At 40.1% G+C, this 16394-nt stretch overlaps 1 protein-coding gene across 1 annotated transcript in view; it reads left to right on the plus strand.

The window, feature by feature from the left end:
* LOC115623258 (frizzled-2) overlaps positions 1 to 16394 on the plus strand; it is a 121292-nt gene that overhangs the window by 96396 nt on the left and 8502 nt on the right. Inside the window, exon 5 of the mRNA XM_030517528.1 lies at positions 3 to 74. The gene's annotated coding sequence lies outside the window, so the exon portion shown is untranslated. The remainder of the gene's footprint in view (positions 1 to 2; positions 75 to 16394) is intronic.

Below are 16394 nucleotides of genomic sequence, written 5' to 3' on the forward strand. Positions count from 1 at the left end.
AGTTGTGGGACAGCGACAAAGTCTTGAACTTGTATGAACACGCCAACAGCAGAGAACACAGTATGGATCAAATGGTGAGTGTGTTTGTGCAAATTTAAAAAAAAATCAACAACAATATATACAAAATCTAAGGCAAAATTTGCATCAAAAAGCGAGTCAAGACCAAGTGCTGACCAAAAACTTAGACCAAAACATGACCCTACTTTGAAGACGCTCAAATCTGAGTCTAGTCGCTGGCCACTTCATTGCGCTTAGTTTGCTGCACAATGGAAATGGAGGGAGGGGAGGGAGGGGAATAGAAAAGAGAGAGCGAGGACTTGCAACGCCCTGACCCTGTGCAATTGACCATGTCTGAACACATTTCAAAGCAGGCGGCAAAGTCGTGAAAAGCGGCAGATACTTTTCAACGCCAATTTTACTCTTCAAAGTCCAGCTGACTGTTGACTGCTGCCGTTGCTGTTGCAACTGCCGTGGGCGACACAGTTCAACCCAACCGAACCGAGGACAGGCCAGACGTTGATGTTCAAGCTGATGCTAACGCTGACGCGACTTGTTGCCCTATTGTTGGGGCTCTTTACCCTTGCACATGGATGCCATGGGTAGCAACGATATACGGGAACGCAAAAATACATTTTTCCCCGACTTTATTTCAAGCCCATAAACTAGAGATGAACTCGTGAATATGCAGCACATCTTATTATTATCTCAGACCAGGGGATAATAGTTGCATACGAACTTGTAAGCCTGGATCTACGTTTATTTTAAAATTATTAAAATTACGAAGAGAAATAGTAATTTCAAAAGATCTCTTCTGCTCTTTTTCGAGCTCTAAGCGATGCCAACAAAATTTGTTCAAATGCAACAATTTTAACAACAATTTTGGAAGAAGCTATTTTAAATATTTACAATAACTACTTGCTATTGCTTCATTTATCTGCGGAGGAAAAAAAAACACCAAATCGTGTCTAATTTAATTGAAGGCACCTTTTAAATGAGTTCGGAATTTTATGGCAAGGCAGCTGGCTCTAAAAATCTCGGATTTCTCGTACTAAAAATATCGAAATATATCTTTAACACGTTGCATAAAATAAAGTTGTCAGTTCCTATCTCAGACAGTAGTTTAGTCTTCATTATCGTGTTTGGTTGTAGCTTTTGGGGGCCTCTACATTTCGTCTCTAATTTAATTGAAGGCACAATTTAAAGAGTTCGGAGTTTTATAGATAGGATGCTGGTTCTAAAAATGTCGAAATATATATTTAACATGTTCCATAAAATAAAGTAAGAGTCAGAGTTCAGTTCCTATCTCAGTCAGTAGTTTAGTCTTCATTATCCTGATTGTTTGTGGCTGTTGGGGGCCTCTACATTTTGATCTTCCAAATATGATCTTCTATCTCAGTCAGTAGTTTAGTCTTCATTATCGTGTTTGGTTGTAGGTTTTGGGGGCCTCTACATTTCGTCTCTAATTTAATTGAAGCCACAATTTAAAGAGTTCGGAGTTTTATAGCAAGGCAGCAGGTTCTAAAAATATCGAAATATATAATTTGGAACGTGTTAATAAAATAAAGTAAGAGTCAGAGGTCAGTTCCTATCTCAGTCAGCAGTTTAGTCTTCATTATCCTAATTGTTTGTACATTTTGATCTTCCACACATGATCTTCTATCTCAGTCAGTAGCTTAGTCTACATTATCGTGTTTGGTTGTAGCTTTTAGGACTCTCAGGAATCTGTATGATATTTCATGCATCACGATCTCATCGCCTGCTAGTCCCTAGTATAGAGGCTCACTGACTGGCTGCTTGGCTGGCTGGTTGGCATATCTTTTGCCACTTTAACGTTAACGAGCTGTTGACTTCTTTCTGCTCGCTGCTGCTGTTGTTGTAGCTGCTGCTGCTGCTGCTGCTGTTACTGATGCTGCTGTAAAGCAACTCGAGTTGAGTGCCGCACCCACCGGTTTGGCTTGCAACACCCAGCCAGCAACAACAACAACAACAAGAGCAGCAGCAGCAGCAGCCGTCGCGACGCGTTGCCGTCTTCATCATTTACTGGCATTGCCTTTTGCTGCATCGTCTGCTTTAATTCTCTTCGCTTTTTGTGCCTTGCTGCCATGCAAAATATCCTTTTTAGAGTTACCCAGCCAGGCTGAGGTCTGAAGGCTGAAGGCTGTGGGCCCTTGTGCTTTGGTTATTGTTGCTGTTGTTGCTGTTGCTGCTGCTGCCGCTTCAAGTGCTTGGCAGGCGTTTAAATCTAGTTAGCATGTCTCTCCCAGCCTGGCTCTCTCTTCATCTTTCGCTATCTCTCTGTCTCTCGCTCCTCACTCTTGACATGCCAAGCAACTTGTCTGGCCAAATGGCGCGCTTTTAAGGCGAATGCAACTTTAAACTGTGGCAAAAGTTTATAGCAAGTTGTTGTTGCTATTGTTATTGTTATTGTTGCTGTTGCATGGCTCATTTGTTATGCCTGCCGCACAGTTTGTGCCGCCTTGTCTCGCATCGAGATGTTCACGTAATTAAACACACAGCGCAAACATGAAAATATTTCCATAAATAAATGCAACGAGAGCCATTTGGGATCCAAGTCCATGCATGTGTGTACATGTGTGTGTGTGTGTGTGCGACTCACCATGTTTAGTCCCAAGACCCACACACAACACACACTTACGAGTGTACATTAGATGGGAAGGCAGTCGTTTGTTTATTCAACTTTTCTGTTGTTGTTGTTTTTAAATACAATAATTAATTAAATATGCCAAACATGCCCTCTTCGGGCTTGCCTCATAACATAGACCTGGTCCCTTTTTTATTTACTGTTAATTGATTTATAATTGTAGACAGCCGCCCCATCTAAGAATACACACAAAATCAAGTCGAGCAGTCAATCATGTTTAATTTTCCGTCATTTTTCGATTCGATATGTGGTTTATTCTGTTCCCGGCTTCAGGTTAATCAGAAATGCCACTCGTATCGTCGAGGCGAGGCACTTGACTGTAAATCGTTTCTGATGAAGATATTTATGGTACGTGAGAATATACAACAATATAAAAGGAATATACTATATGAAGATGAAAAATTTGGAGCTATTTTTAAAATTATTTAGCTATGAATATTGATATTTATATCGAGAACTCCCGATGTGCCAAACCCAAGTTTCCCATTGGATAGTTAATAGTAAATATATAGGCACAGCGAATTACTAAAGAAATGATTAATTTCGAAACGACTATAAGATTTAATGTGGAATATGAAAATGTGTAGCTGACCTCGAAATAATTTCAAATTCACCCAAAAACTGTATATAGTAATAGGTATCTTGTAGACATGACTTGTGACTAAGAACTTGAACTCTCATTACCTTGTCAAAAGCCTTCTTAATGGGTTATATGCCGGTTGTCGCGCCCCAGAGCCAACATTAATTGACAGCCTGCATGGGGTTGTAAAAACTTAGCAAGCCAAAGTTTATGGCAAGCATAAAAGAAGTGTCAAGTTGCAAGAGGCCGGGCTGAGTTGAGTTGAGATGGCGGCATAAAATTGGCACATGCTCGTAAAAGATGGCGCCCCGAAACTAAAGAGCCAAGTACCAAAGCCAATAGACCAAGGAAATCACAACGCCCACAAATTAAAGGCACAGAAGGAAGCTGGCAAAGGAACATATACTCGTATAGTATAGTTTGTGATAGACTTGCCAAGAAAAATGAGCATGGCGACACGCCATAAAAATTGCTGGCGGCACTGCAACGAAAGAAATGCGATTGGGGCGCCACGATGCTGTCGCAACGGATGGGAATTGTCATGTGAAGCGCAGAGGAGGGCGTTCGAAACAACTGTCGCAGAACTTGTTGTAGTCTGCTTTGGGGCTAATGAAACGATGTTGGCATGAAAATTAATGGCAAATGCAACAACAGGCTGATATAATTGTATATACAAGTCCAGTCTGCACTCACATAAAAGCGATTGAACTACGAGATAATGGATTGCCCTTTCATTTATAGAACAAACCAATCTTAGCATAAAATGGACAGAGAAATTTAAGAGCTAACTAAAGACTGCTATAAAGTGCATTTTAAAAAGGAATCGATTCTGTCTTCTTCAAACGTTTTACTGAGGAACTTTTTAAGACAATATATGAATGAATATATCCTGAAGGTAGCATAACAAACTCCTTTTAGGAAACTCGCCTTTCCTGGGCGTAGCACCACTCTCTCTCCCATCCCTCCAGCACCATTCCATCATTTAGTTTGCCTGCTCGAGCACGGCATTAAGGTAAACAAAGTGCAAGACGTGCGCTGAGCACAACACGAACCAAAAGACGCCGCCGGCTATGCCAAAAGGCAAATACCAACGCCCACGTCACCAGCACCACCGACACCACCAACAATATTGCCGTTGCCACCACCACCCGTCGTGTGAGCGACCTGGCTGGGCTGGCAACATCCCTTCGTGCCATTTCCGCTTGCGCCGCTTTGATTGCCTTGGTAGCTGCGCCTCTATCTCTCTCTATCTCTCTAGCTCTCCCTATCTCCGTCTGTGGCTGTTGAAATGCGCCGAGCCGCTTAGAAAAATAAACCGAAACTCAGGAAAACGCATAAATTATTGGCCGACGTTCTTGCCCCCAAGTTGCACGGCAAATTAAGGTGACCATATGTGGCCTTAGGGCCACGAGACTACAACTGTGTTGTTGCTCCATTTGTTCTTAGTGTTGGTGTTGATGTTGATGTTGTTGTTGGTGTTGTTGCTGCTGCCGGGCGCATCGAGTGAAGCCAGAAAAACAGTTCATAAAATCAACAAACAGACACGCAAAGAATACAACAACACCATTCGAATTCTTGAGCGTTTCGTTTTTCATGTTTCAAATCAACTTCAAAATGCATAAATAGTTTACAACAATAACAAGAGGATGCAAGCAGGAACAACAATAACAACAATGCCAGCAACAACAAGTGCGTTGATTGCAACCGCCTGCATTTTTTCGGGCGTGGGCTGTTCTTGTTCTTGTTTTTGTTGTTGCTGTTGTTGTTGCATTGGCAGTCGGAACTGCCCCAACTTGCCTCACACTTGGCTATTTTAAAGAACTTGCCGTATTGTTGAGCGTCGTCCAGACCGACGCGGCGTCTCGGCATACCCCAGAGTTCATTGATTTGCGGCCCGTGAGGAAGCGAATGGCAGACCGCGGGACCAGGCAAGCGTACAAGTATTTTGGAATCGTTTTGTTTGCCTCTCAGCTCATTTGGCGGCAAATTAACGCGGAATACAGTAGAAGCTCCCTCACACAGATTTTATCTCCCCGATTTCGAGTGGCAGTTTCCGGTAAAAAAAATAAGTTGTTATCAATTCAGCTTTCCACGAAATGAATTATTTAAAAGTTGATTTGCACATCTCCTTAATTTTTTATGAAAGCTGATAAATAAATTTATTTCAAATGTAATTACTCTGTGACTTGTGGAAAGTCTGACAGTTTCACGCTATTAGCACTTTTTGGTAGAAGATATATTTTTTAATACCAAACAGTCGTAAATTTTTTGTTTGCTTTTTAGTCGGGCAACTAATTGTCTTGGAACAGATGTGTTCATGAAACTTTTATTTACAATTTGTGTTATTTTCTATTCAATAAGGTTTCCAAATTGTACGATATAGCGTCTTAATTTCCAGATGTGTATAAAGTCTATTGGTAGGAAATACTATTACACTCCTTTTTAACCTTCAATCCATTTATTGAGTTTCGATATATTGTTATAATATGATCCATCTGAAGAATAGTCGCTCCGTTGGCGGCATTACCAGCATGCTTGGGACTACGATCTCTCTTATTCTCTTATTTTTTGCTGTTTTGCATATCGATACCTAACTAATAACCACTCAGCAGCATCTTCGAAGATGTAAAATGTAAAGGAAGTCATTTGGCACATAAATTTGCATCTACAGCTTGTCGCTGCAGGCGGTCAGAAGTTGTTCGCATAATTTTTTGATTGACAAGCGCCCAGGCACATGGCTGGCAATGGAATAACGACGAGAACGGAGCAGACAGCGGAACATGCAATGTTTAAACTTATAAATAAAAATAGATGTGGAAGGTAGAGCTACAACTTTACAGAGAAACAAAATCGAGAAAGAAAAGAAAACTGTTTCCAAGTGTTGTAGCCAAAAGACATTAGCATTTTGCCGCACATGGCGTGCAAATGCAAGGCGGGCCGGGCGAGGCCGCCAGGCAGGCAACGAGCAACAAGAGACAATGGACAGGAAAAGAGACAACGGGCGGCCAGTTGACGGTGTTTTGTTGTTGTTGGTTTTTTTTTTTTTTAATTTCCAACGACTTTTCCGTAGGCGTAACATGTGTGGCATAAACAAAGCTACACACATGGTACGGCGCAGGCGTGAAAGTGTTGATAGCAAGTCTATTGCATTTTTATGGCATGCGTTAAAAATGTTTATGGCCAGCATAGCGCCAAATATCGTGAACGACAAACTTTAAGGGCCAGCAACAGCAATGGCCAGAAAGTGTTGCAGCAGTCGTTGCTGCTAGAACCTGTCACAAAGCTAAAACAAGAGAGCAGGCTGAAGAAGTCAACCGACAACGAATTTACGGTGCTCTATTTATTTCATTTTTCACAATTATATTGTTCGTATTGAGATGCAAATAGAAATACGAACACAAGGGGTCTGATTATCTTAAAAATATATTTGTAGAACGCCCCTTTAGCAGATGTTAAAAACAATATTAATATTAAATCCAGCAACTCAGCAGGTATGCTCTCAGAGTTCCTTCACATATACGGTATTTATAGAACAATTAACTTACAATAAACTCACTTAATATCAGCAACAATTTAATCTGCAGTATGCAGACAAGCAATAGTCATAAACTAATATGCTTCAATAACCAGTTGTTTATAGAGTATAGAAATTATGCGATAAGAGACAGGCGGTCAGTGCTATCAGGAAACACTAATGCCAAGCCCCTGGTCACATTTTCGGCTAAAACATGACCTGTGGCGAGTCCAAAATGTCTCCGAATATTGACAGCTGACAGGCCTAAAACATCTAGAGTGCGGGCAACATTTCTTCCACTTTCAAATGGGAACATTTTCTGTGGCCGTGCGGCTTTTTCACTTTGATTTTAAACCCCAAAAAATATATATAATGCTCAGCGATAAGCGCGCGATTTATTTATGATTTTGAGTGTGGGGCCTTCGATTTCATAGCCACTGTTGGCAGCTGCCTTCGTAAATTTAAATTTCTGGCCGCTCGTTTCAATTAAGCAATTGTTGTAAATTATACGATTTGCTTGGCATATCGTATATGGCTGATATTGAGTGATATATATGGCAGGGCAGCACACTGTTATCAAAGAGCGAACGATTAGCGAGTACCAGAGAAGTTGAAATGATCGGCTCAGTAATGTAGTCCGAGTATTATGTTTATATTTTTGGCCTAGCCTAGAGAAATTACTCAAACTGGAAACGTTGCATGCAAATTATGATTATTACTATACCAATTGGCCGCGACGCCATAAATTTCAACGTCGATGCCTCATTGAAATTCCCCAGAAATAAACGGCCCCAGCGTGTGTGCTTGAGGGTGTGGGAACGACTCTGCCCGAAACATGTGCGGAGAATTTTGAAATTTATATAGAAAATCTATTAGGCAATTTATGTGGCTGGTTCATGCTGACTTATCGGGTGTTTAAATTTCTTAACGCCTTTCAACTTTTGAATATTTTTAAATAATGCACAAGTTGGATGGAAAGCACGGGTAATGAAATACTATATAGAATAATCTTTTGAAGAAAAATCCAAGCCAGAAATCTACTTCAATTTGTAGCTCATTTATTTCATAAATTTCACTACAATTTTATATTGGATAATTCAGTCGTTTTGAAATAACAGAGCGTTCAAGTTTTCTTAGTTTTGAATTGTTGTTCTCTTCTACAAAGTATTGTGCAAACATTTTATGATGACTTGGCCTATATTGCTCTATATATATACATACATGTGTATCTGTATATATCTAATTATACGAGTATATCTTGTATTTGCTCAGTTAAAACAGACGCATGATTTTATTGTTTTATGTACCATTGAAAACTGAACCGAAATTTACGCAACTAATTGATTTTGATATTTATTTAACATTTTTACCAGAAAGCCAAAAACACACACATAGACACACACACATGCTACACAAATAGTGATGTGTGGCCAAGAAAAATAAACGCAGCAAAGCGTACAAATAACAACAAAAACAACAACAGGAATGCCATTAAAAGCCATTAACTGAAAACTTAAACGCATGCCAGAGAGAGAGAGACATAGCCAAGGCAAAGGGGGCAGGGGGGCGGATACTCGTATAGAGGCAGACTGGCGACGTGGGCCATGCTGGCGATGATGAAGGGGACGGTGCTTTGGTAGGTGGGATTATGTATGGGGTTGTAGGGACGCGGGAACAGTCTTAGACACGTAAGGGGGTTGCCGCAGCCGCGTGTTTAGCGCTTAGCGTCGCACGCATGCCAACGAATAAAACCATGCTAGAAATGCCATTAAATACAAGAAAATAATACAAAGCAACAACAAACAGCCAACGACAGCGAGCATACTCGTATAAAATCAATGCCAGGCAGGCAAACAGCCACCGCTACAGCCACCCACCCACGGCGCTTGCCAGCTCGACTGCCTGCCGGGCGTATGCGTAATGTTACACACACACATACACATGCGCATAGAGTGTAGAGTCTGCTTATTTTTACAACAAATAAATTTCAGCTGAGTCGCAAGCGGCGACAAATTTATAGCATTGAAATAGAAACCAGACATCAAGACGTCAAAAGGCAAACCAAAAGCCAGCGCCTAATGCCGACAAACACACACACTCTCACATATACAAGTATATAGTATAGTATATACTGCCCGATTGGATTGCCTGAAAAATTCAAAGTCAACATGCAACATTAGCGCTCAAAATTGTTAAACAAATAAATAAAAGCTCTAATTTATAACACTTCCACATTACGAGTCAAGACTCCCTCCCTCCCTCTCGCATGTGGTCTCTCTAGAAATATATATAAACTATTTGAATTTGTGAATTGTGCGGCAGCTCGTTGCATATTTCAACGCCAGCATTAAAATGCATAAATTAATTGTGCACTAAATTTGGTTTTATTGAGGAATGAAAAAGTATGGAAAATTTGTGGAAAGCAATGCGAGCACTGCTGGCGACTGGCGACAGGCGACTGGCTCTGAAACTTTGTTGCCGCAACATGTCCCCAAGCGACAATGTTGCCAAAATGTGCTGCGTTGTGTCTTTAATTGTGGCTTTTGGCGCGCAAATGGGGAATGGGGCTGAGTGTAGCTGCCGTTATTTGAGCAGCGCTATAAATAATGAAAATAAATGTCAAACAATTAATTACAAAATAAGCAACGTCCTGGACATCACACACACGAATACACATTGCATGTCTGCTTATATGTACGAGTATGTGTATGTGGCTGTTTGTTTTTCCTATTAGCTCATGGTCAACAGTACCAAAAACAATAGTAAACAAGATTAAAAAAGAATGTCGGCGTCACTACGATAAACTAATACTCTAGCAAAATTTCTTGCCCATTTTCGACACATCATAAATATTTTGAATTGCTTTAATTAAGGACTATATGAGTTGCCATATTTCATTATAAGTATTATATTATTATAGGTCTCTGAAAATGACAAAACATTTCTATAATTCAATTTTTTATAGTCATCAATCAATTTAATTCTTGTGTTTTTAAAAACCAAAGTAAATACAAATTTGTGACTGAACAGATACTGAAAATCCTGTGAGAGATTTATTAAATCTTATTACTATTGACATTGCAAGCTGCATTTTGAAGTGAAAACTGCCCTTTTCATAGAGTATACAAATAAGTGAAATTGCTGGCATAGATGGAAGGTGGAAGTCTCATTTCGGACTGGTTGGTTGAGCGTTAACTGCTTACCTTGTATTACCTATTCATAATGCTGTCTCAGATGCCAAGGCGAACCAATTAAGAGTGTCCTACAGTCCTACGGGGGGATGGGGATGGGGAAGGGAATCAGGAAGAAGTTACCGCCATTGCCATTATGGGTGCCTCCCCACCACCCCCTGCTTGTCAACTGCTTTGCGGTGCGCACATTAATTATCCATGTCAGCGGCATTTTGTCACACAGACAGCGCACACACACTCTCAGTGATAGACACACACACACGCACACACACTCGCACGCAGAGACAGACACATAGTTACATGCTTGGGAGCAATGCTAGCATGTTGCAGATATATTTCACTTAATTTCCGCCGTGACATTAATTAATACGTGTGTGCACATGGGCTTAGGCAGTGGGTGCGAGCGAGACGGCTGTGGTTGTTAGTGATGACAAAAAGCACTAAAAATGTTTGTGCCTTGTCAGGAGTAGGAGCTGTCGTTTCATTCAAACAAACATGCTAAATTGTCAACCTATGTAGAACTTCCGCCAGCACGTGCATCATTCCTTCACTCACACACACACACACTCATACACACACACACTCATACACACACATGCGAGGGATAGGATGATGTGGGGTTGGTAGAGGGGCGTAGGCTCGTGGGGCTCTGTGTCGTTTGCTTGACGCTTTCAAATGACCATAAAAATCTTTTTTATTGCATGCGAGAGACATTTGTTGTAATAGTTTTTGTATGTCAATGTCGTCGTCGTCGTCGTTGTCATCATCACCCGTGAGTGCATGTTGTTGTTGTTGTTGCTGTCGCTTTTGTTGGTTGTGCGTCGGTTTTAGTGCGGCTCTTTAATTGCCATAAAAATGAAGTACCCCTAGGTAATGACCAGCCAGAGGCATGGGCTGTCGACTGAGAGAGGGCCAGCAATGGCTTTAAGGCAATTTCATTCAATATTTATTTGAAAAATTGAAAAAAAAAGCAATTGATTACTTTATGCATTTACAATTTAATAATGACATATAAGCATAAAGCAAAGCGGTCATAAAATTGGCCATAAAATATTTTACGATTAAACGTCATAAATGTAAATCAAATGTGAGTGGGCGGATCATAAAAAGACAGTTCAGGAAAATAAAAATACAAAATTACATAAAATGCACACTCAAAGCCATTTTGTAATAATATTTAAAAATTTACGTATGAAATGATGTTAAAAAAATACTTCTATGCAGAATTAAAACAGAAGATAAAAATAATTAAAATGCTTATTTAAATGAATTGCAAAAATTAATAATTAATGCCAAAAACCAGAAAATATTATGATGTCAATTTATTTATTGCAGTAAAGCAGTTGCAGAATATGTGTAGCAAGGCTCATATTCCATCATTTCTCATCATTCATTTGATTTTTTCTGTTACCTTCGGCATTTATATTCTCCACATACATACGCACCTCTCTAGTTTATGGCACTCAAGCCAAAGGTCATCGTCATTTATTTTATGTTTCCATAAGAAAAAACAAAATTTACGACTACCCTTGAACGCGTCGAGCCATAAAATTCTTTTAAATGCAATGCCGCCCCTTCTTCACTCTCTCACATTCCTATTCCTGAAGGTCTGGCATTTGTTCGACCAACGATTTTGATTTAATTTTTCCACAAATTTCCCCTTGATGAGCGGTCGTTGGCATTGCTATTGTTGTTGTCGTTTGTGTTGCTGTTACTGCTGTTTTGATTGTCACACCAGAAAAATGCAAGGCAATTGGTTTTTAATTGTTTTCCTTACCGCCTGCTGCCTGGCAACCCTCAAAAGTATGCTACAATGCATAGCTAGACATGTGTCCATGTGTGTTTGTGTGTGTGTGTGTGTTTTTGTGTGCTAAGCACAACTGTCCAAATATATATGTTGGCTCATACCGCAACATTAGAAATTGGAGAAATGAATCTGCGCCTAAGTTCAGACACACACACACACACATACACCAGCAAACTCAGGCACACACACACACATACACTACAAGTACATACACACACACTATATGTGAGACAGCAGCACACCACCCCGATTTCGGAACGCTTTGCCTTTTTAGCGACACTTGACACTCTTTTGTATTTAGTCAGCCAGGCAGGCAGCCATGCATCCAGCCAGCTGGCCTCTCCTCTCCTCTCCTTCCGCGCACTTTTTGCTTCGCTTTATTAGCAAAATTTGTTGCCCTGCTTCGTGCCTTGGCAACGTAAAGCAATAGGAAAAAATCGGAAATTTAATTTTATTTTCATGTTTTTGTCCCTGCCCCGGTCCCTTACTCGCTCCGTTTCGTTCCGTTCCGTTCCTCCCCCTGCATTGCCAACGCTTGACATTTGTGCATGTAATTTCCTAAAGGCTCACACTTGTAAGTCGACAACAACAAGGACTGCTGCACATATCCGAGCTGAGCGAATATGCGACGCGTTGCTCGAATTCAACACCAACCCCCTCCACAACACTCACACATACATACTCCTACACACATACATATGTATATACAGACAACTTGCTCGTCACTTGTCCTTTTTCTGCGGTGTCATTTAGCCGAACAGTTTGCAAAACACAAAAAAAATAAAAATAAAAATAAAAAAACGAAGAGAAAAAGAATTTAATAATAAAAACTCTCGGAAATGGCACAAAAAGCAACCCCGCAGCAACCCTTCGAGGGTGCACAACAGTGAAAGCAACAACAGCAGCAACAAAAACAACAACAGCTACAATAATAACAACAACAACATGAGCTGCTCAGCTCAGTTTGCATTTGTCACACAGTGCAGCGAAAAATGTGCCGCATTCCTTTTATATTTTTGGTTGGTTGTGTTTCAGTTACTTACTTACAACATTCATGTTGCTGCCTCATCATGTGGCACATGTGTGCACATTTTTTTGTAGGTGTGTGTGTGTGGGTGTGTGTGTTTATATGGAATATAACTCATATAGCTCATATAACATGCATTTACGTATATCATTGCAAAACCACTAAAGGGCTCTGGTCAAGCTCTTGGGTCACTGTCAGTTGGGCAGCATTTGCTTCATTATATGAATAATTCAGAAAAATGCGCGCCCCGGGGCCCATAATCGTAATCCCGTCCATAATATTTACACCAAGCAACACACATTATGGATATATACAAGTACTTCTTGAAAATATATGTGGTACTAAGCGAACTCGGTCGTTTGATTTATTTGTACTCAATATTTCTTGAATGTGCTGTAAGACTCGACAATTCGTATAGTTGTAACATAAATAATGGGTCTGCAATATATCTGCTTTAGTATTACACAACTAACTATAAGAACCAGGAAGCCCAGCTAGCTGCAAAAACAGATCTACGAGTATAGTAAGCTAATATTATTGGTTAAATAAATAACTCTTTAAATGTAAAATCTAGAAAAAAGGCCGAGTCGACAATTCGTATAGTTATGAAATAAATAATGGGCTTTAGTTGTGTGGATAACAAATTTAATTCAAAAGAAGAAAAAGATCCATAATAAGCTAATCTTCTTAGTTAAATATATAACTCATTAAATGAAAAACCTAGCAAAAAGGCAGACTAGATAATTCGTATAGTTATAAAATAAATCATAGGTCAGCTTTAGTTGTGTGGATAACAATTACCATGCCAAAGAAGAAACCGATCTATAATAAGCTAATCTTCTTAGCTAAATAAATAACTCGTTGAATGAAAAATCTAGCAATCTAGCAGTTGACTGTGGATATTATTTTACTGTTGAAGGAATAACTTGACTTTTCAATTGACTTTCATTTCATTTTCTGAACTTTTATTCACATAAAAAGCTTGTGTTTTGTAGATGAGTGTAATCCTGATAGACGCAGACTCAATGAGGTGGCAGGTGCACAGAATAGTGGCAACTACTAGCTTTGCTTCGTGAAGTACTCTAGAGCGGTAGCTTGTGCTGTCCACTTAATTAAAATTTAATTGTAAAGCGGCGAGGGGCAGAGAGACAGACAGGCAGGCGGAAGGCGGCAGGTAGGCGAGGCACAAATGGCTGCTTGCCACATGCAAGCTGCTGCATAATTTGCATTTTGTTGCACAAAGTAACGAAAACAAAAGCAACAACAACTTCAAAGCAGACGCAAAGGCTAAAGACTGTTTCAGTTGTTGTTGTCGTTTTTGTTGCTATTTGCAACTGCCAACCACTTGCTGAGGCTAAAGCCAAAGCTAAAGTGTGGCGGCCTGGGCACAAAGCCGTCATTTGTGGGCGCGGGCGAGGGTGCGGGCGCGGGGATGGCACCGCAACAAAATGCGCGTTTAAATGTCAATGATTTTAATGGGCGGACGCGCAAAAATCTTGAGCCAGTTTCCTTTTTTCTAAACACACACACACACACACATAGGGAGAAATAAACATGAAATATTGTCAAAGCGATGAGGGAATGCAGAAGCCTCCGAAAGCATACAAAAATGGCAACAACAACAACAACTGCTGCTGCTGCTGATGCAGTCAGGATGAGTCCTGGACAGGTTGTGGGTGCAGCTGTTGCTGCCACAACGTGTAGTTGTTGCTGTTGCTTTTGCTTTTTGTATGTGTGTGGCGAAAGCTACGTTTGTAAGGTCATAGAACTTGTCTGCGTTGACTTTTGAGGCGGCTGTTGCTGCAGCTGGGGGGGACTCACAAAATGGTTGATGGGTAGCAAAAAAAATTTATATATATATAAAAAAATACAGGAGTATGTGCACGTGTGTGTGTGTGTATGTGTGTTGGTGGAAAACTTTTTCATTTGCGCGGCACGGCAGCAACGTCGACAAACTGTTTTCATTTTGCGCTACTACGCGCTTTTTGATGCCGCCAACGAGCAAACAGTTGCTGCTGTTGTTGTTGTTGTTTCTGCTGCTTTTGTTGTTGTTGTTTCTGTTGCATGCAGTTGAACATTCGCTTTGTTGTTGTTGCCTGCGCTTTGACTTACAATCCGCACTGGTGTTGTGCTTCCTTTTTCTCATTTTTTTTATATTTATTTTTTACTTCTTTTTCGCCATTTTTCAGGGCAAGTTTTTCAATTGATTTTCGCGGTTTGTTTTTCGATGCCCTCACCAAGCACCAAGGCCGACAACACAAAGCCCATACCACCCCCCAACCAACCACCTTGCAGGCCGCCCATCATCATCATCATCGTCTGTTGCACCTGCGCCGCACTTTCTTTGACGTTAAAGCTGTTTGTTGTACCTTTACTGCCACAGCAGTTGCTGTTGTTGTTAATGTTGCTGCTGCCGCTTCTTTGTGCACATCTAGCGCTGTCGTTGTTGTTGCAACAGCAGCAGCAGCAGCAGCAGCCGTTTGCTTGGCTATAGAAAAGTTCAAGTGTTTGGAGGTTTTTCGACAGCATTCGCCAAAAAAAAGAAGGAAAACAATGTGAAAACATTGCTTCCAAGTTTTCTTTTTCTTTTTTGATTTTTCCCATTGATATCAAAAGCATTCAGGTGGATTTTTTCATTGACATTTGTTGATGGATTGGCAGCACTTAAGAAAGTTGCCGAATTCATCGTTTAACGCTGTTTTGTTATCAAGGCTAAAAAGTGCCGCTTACAGGAATTTCTCCAATAATTGATCCTTTAAGTGGCAGTGTTAGTGGCAGAGAAAATTTTTTAAAATAGTGTCATATGCTTTTCTATCGCGATAGTAGAAATAAAAGAGATGAAAAGCCCCTTTTACATTTAAAAAATCACAATCATGAGCTGCGCAGCATTTCTCGCTTATACGGAAAAAGTGTTTCAATCAAAAATAGTTGAAATATTTCTACTCTAATTTTAGTGCTTAAAGATTTTGTAATTGTTTGCATATACGTTTGAATATACTCACCAAAATGTGCGAATAGTACATGTTTAGGATAACATTTAATACATCAAATATATATCCATGCGTTTATACAGACAGAGTGAGGGGCAGAGTGTCAACCGGAGTATAATTTCTGAAATTGAGATTCTACTATTAATCGTATATTCTGTTATTTTAACTTGATTAAAATGACTCTTAATTGATTTTATTCTTGAACTACCTAAATAAATATTGTATTGCTTCAAAAAAGTACTTAAACATGTGAAAAAACTTGTTGAAATTATTAATAAATTATAAATTATTAATAAAAAACGTTTTTCTTGCTCATTCCTATTCCCCACTGCTCTCGCTATCGCTCTTTATGAGATTGGTGTCAACTGTACTTGGAAAGTAATGCTGTGTTCGTATTATGCCTTGTTTGTTTAATTAAAACACTCAACATGTCGCTGCTGCTTTTGTCGCCGTTGTTGTCGATGTTGTTTGTCTTCTTCTTGTTTCTCGTTGGCAGCTACTACCAACTTTGGTAACAGCTTCCGTCTACTTGGAGTTGAAGAAGCCGGAGTCTGAGTCTGTGGCCCCTTTAGTGCAATCAAGAGCAGCCATTCACGTTCACTTGCATGTCTCCAACGATCTTG

Source organism: Scaptodrosophila lebanonensis, unplaced genomic scaffold (genome assembly GCF_003285725.1).
Source record: "Scaptodrosophila lebanonensis strain 11010-0011.00,11010-0021.00 unplaced genomic scaffold, SlebRS2 tig00000043-arrow-pilon, whole genome shotgun sequence".
Classification (NCBI taxonomy): Eukaryota; Metazoa; Arthropoda; class Insecta; order Diptera; family Drosophilidae; genus Scaptodrosophila; species Scaptodrosophila lebanonensis.